The sequence below is a fragment of the Dendroctonus ponderosae genome, unplaced genomic scaffold, assembly GCF_020466585.1.
Source record: "Dendroctonus ponderosae isolate FM_Combo_2020 unplaced genomic scaffold, Dpon_F_20191213v2 Dpon_F_20191213_3, whole genome shotgun sequence".
Lineage (NCBI taxonomy): Eukaryota > Metazoa > Arthropoda > Insecta > Coleoptera > Curculionidae > Dendroctonus > Dendroctonus ponderosae.
This window is the reverse complement of record NW_026018508.1, coordinates 13240379-13244447: the sequence shown is the minus strand read 5'-3', so window position 1 is coordinate 13244447 and position 4069 is coordinate 13240379. Positions and strand designations below refer to the sequence as shown.

The 4069-nt window shown below is 39.5% G+C and overlaps 1 protein-coding gene across 1 annotated transcript in view; it reads right to left on the bottom strand.

Moving 5' to 3' along the window:
- LOC125503932 overlaps positions 1–3814 on the bottom strand; it is a 41345-nt gene extending 37531 nt beyond the window's left edge. The window contains exon 1 of the mRNA XM_048665102.1: positions 3508–3814. The gene's annotated coding sequence lies outside the window, so the exon portion shown is untranslated. The remainder of the gene's footprint in view (positions 1–3507) is intronic.
- Positions 3815–4069: the final 255 nt, after the last annotated feature.

Sequence of the window (4069 nt, the reverse complement as noted above, 5' to 3'; positions counted from 1 at the left end):
CCACAATCCGATCCATAATAAAACTCCAAAGCGAAAATCCGCTGCTTCCGGTGAGGAAAAACTCATTTTAATAGGAAATTTTTGGGAGTTTTCAGGATTTTGTCCAGATTCTCAATCGAAGCAATTGGTCGTTGGTCAACAACGATTTTTCAAAAATTCGCCAATGTAAAAGCGAAAATGCCTCAATCCGATCCATAATAAAACTCCAAAGCGAAAATCCGTTGCTTTCAGTGAGGCAAATCCCACTTTAATAGAAAATTTCTAAGAGTTTCCAGAATTTGTTTTTTGTTGCGAAGAGCCAGATTAAGAACATGTGTCCATCTTTTCTATTGACATTTTTCGCTCTTCTAATTAGCGGTCTAATTACCGGCGTCTCCAATAACACCAAGAGCGTAATGAAAGAAAATCCATGGACAATACGACCTTTAACTTTACGCATATAAAACGCACTAAAAAATCGCGTTTTATATGCACACTCGCTCGGACTGGCTCGCATCGCTTGGTCCCTTTCATATCGTCTTCTTTTGAGCCAAAAAATATTCCTGAACCTTTCTGATCATCTGCTTACGGGACACCCTGTATATAAACTTTACATAAAAATGATTCCAATTACGCTGCCCAGTGTCCAGTCGCTGTTAGGCTAAGAAGAAACAATGGGTCATCTTAAAACCGACCAAAACAATTATTGAATATTACTCGGCATATTCCGACTGGGCCGAAACAATGGCTTTATTGCAATTTAATCAATCATTAAGCAATGGGCTTATTAAAATTCTTACTAGGGCATTTTCGAAAAAAAATCGATCGCTATCGGACGCTCGAAATCCGTTCTAAAGGCGTTCTTTTGACGATGACCATTGTGTTAGTTCTTCATCCCTCAATATGAGAAACAAAAGACACACTGACATAACTCACGCATTCCGGTCGGCTGTTTTCTTTAGTTTAGTTTAGGTTTAGGTAGAGAAGATTCCCAGATCGGAGAAAAGGAACAATTAAAAGTTGTGAATGTCGACCACAACGTGATTTATGGTCAAGGTCCCAAATAATGCGCTAAACTCTCGGAAAGACCGAACGAACATCACAGTGGTTTAATTTTACATCAATTTTGGTCGTTTCGGCGATCCAGGTGTGGTCGAGATACAGATTAGTGATACACGTGGGCTCGCGATGTTTTCTAAACATTTCTAACATTCCTATCTTGATTGCCATCTACTTAGAACAGTGGGTCGGTTCGATTTTAATTTCGGCTGATGGGTTGTTTGGAACGGGGTTTTTCGTATACTTGACAGCATGGAATTATGAAACGATACGGGTGTTGGACATCTGCCCGTTTAACAACTGGCACATTTGATTTAACATTTTCGATTGAATCGCCCGGGATTTTTATCGATCATTAGCACATTTCACTTACTCAGCAATTCGGTTTGCAATCAGGAATGTGCCCGCTTTGGAGACTTAATTCGAAATTCAAGAAACATTTCGATTAGTGGTAACATGGTCCGACGGTCCGACGGAGCCCCAAACTGGGGCCACCACATAAGTTGTATTAATAAATGTATGACGGGGCTTGATTGGAGATGAGATAGACTGCGTTGGCGCGCGACTTAAAGACTTTGGGCAGACGCCAGACGACATTCCTCAGACTACAGCAATGACCAACGTCTTCCCCGTGAAATATGACTTCTCCCAATAAGACCTCTCTCAATGGACTCGATGGAGAGAAAAAAATAGGGTGTAGCTCTCAGTCAGTATTAGATAACATATTCGTTTATGGTCGAATAGTTGATCAATTAATTCAAAGCACTACAAAGTAATTTGTGGACTGAAGAGTGCAGATCTATTATTTGCCAAACTTATTTAGGGCGGATAAGGATCTTGAAGAACAACGAACATACTTTTTATATATTATCGTCTTCACAGTCACCAAATCAACCATCACTTCCGTTATCATGTTGTAACAATTTAATTGGCAGAGATAGACTTTCGAGGCCATTCCTTGAAACTAATGGGTTTTTGGGCCGTCGTTCGCTAGAATTTATTCCTGACGTTTCGCAAGTACGAGTGGCTTGCATCTTCAGAAGTGGTTTGCTTGAACGCTTACACTGTTCTCATCAGAACCCGCGTTCAGTTCTTCCGCAGAACTGAACACTAAAAACACGAAAAACCCTTCAATTTAAATATAAATTGTTACAATTTTTCCAATCGTTTTTGGTATCGACCTCATAAGGTTGGTCATCAACACCTCTCAAACAAAGCAGGAAAACTCGTGGCAATGCCTTAATGCATAATAAGACTATTTCAGGTTTAAAGTAATCTACCAATTAATCATCAATTTACAATCAGTTTTTATAAATTCTAGAATTTCTCCCGCAACAACTCTCCAGCAATTACAAAGCTCTCCAACTAAAACCAGTTGAGCCTGACCGAGGAGGAGGAAGAAGAGTAAACACAGCCAAGTGCAACGTGCCTAAGGGCGACCTGCTGGGCCTAAATGTTCTCGACCGCTTAGAGCACTAACAAAATAATATCCGACTTGAACTGATGAAACTTATTACGTTTTGCTCCCAGATTTATTACCGGAACTGCCACGATAATGGAAGAATCCATCACAACAAAGCGCTGGAATATGGAAAACTAGTGGTGTATGGTAGAAATGAGTTTTCGAACTGGTCGCTTCATTTTACATCAGAAACACTCATACATGTTGAGTTCAAATGAGAACAACATTTTCCAAAGAAAGCAAATTGTGAAAATAGGACAAGAATGCTTTCTACGCTGTGCGTTTTGTGTGTGCGCCTTAAGCCTTACTCTGAATATTGGCCATAATAATGCTTGGTTTATTAACAACTTCTCAGTAGGCAATTTGACGGTAAATCAACCGACTCCTACCTATTTCCGATAATTACTGGACAATAAAACATTGAAGCAGTGAACTCCCTAATTGTTTAGCGTTCGGTAAAACGAGTTGCCAGACCACCCTGTTATGGTCATAAAATCATATGGAACGGACAGTATGAGCATTCCTTACATTTTTATAGGCTTCTCTCGACTCGAATTAATTTGATTTCATTTTATTGTGACGTCGCTTAATAAATAAGCTCGGAATAGAGAGAGATGGCGCCCTGGTTGTCGTCTGGCGCCAAAACAGTCCCTCGTTAATATCTTAAAAAATGTACAGATTTTTCGAAATTATGGCTTTTATGGTTTTTCGGTTGCTTTACTCTACCTCCTCGCACGGTGTCTAGAAAAACGTTCCTTTTCCGCAATGTTCGGATCGAAGCCATAAACACTAATTAATATTTAAATAACCTGTGATTTCCCAGGACTCCTATTAATTGCCGGCCGGCGCAAGCATAATAATTCATAACTTAAGTATTTCCATAAAACGAGAGCTCATTTTAATGTGGGTTACTATATGCTCTTTACGATCGAATGTTATGACCGGTTAGTCAAGCTGCTCGTTATCGCCATTAGGATGGGTAAACAATCATGGGTTTTACTACTAACCTGGGAAGGCACCACTATTCGCTCCATTTCCTTAGGGAGAAGTCGTATTTCTCTGTATTCGCCATGCCCGAATGGAAAAAACGCGAAATTTGTGTCAGTTTTTCGTGATTTTTATTTTGCCCACCTGTCAGTTCAGGCGAGTTTCCATCGATTTTCACTTCTAAATCACTGTCACTTTAAGATTCACTAATTGTTCGCTTTTCCCCGACGTTTTTCGTGGAACTTTTAACTGTTTTTTAGCGGCAAATAAATTATATCGCGGCAATTTGTCAGTTTGACAACTGGACGTCAGTTTTACACCTGACACTTGTTTTCGAAACTTCAAATTTTGTTTCCGGCAATTCGCGAGTTCAAAAGTCCAAACGCCCACTGGCGGCTAAATTATAACTACACTTCGACAAGTACAGTTTGACACTTATTTTGGTTAGATGTCATTGTGACTTATTTGGTTAGTTCTACTCAGCGTTTGCAAGCCTTTAAACAGCTGGAAACATATTGAAAAATGTGTAAGTACTGTTTTATGTAGATAAGTTCTATATTGTTGAGGCGGATTCATTTTTTT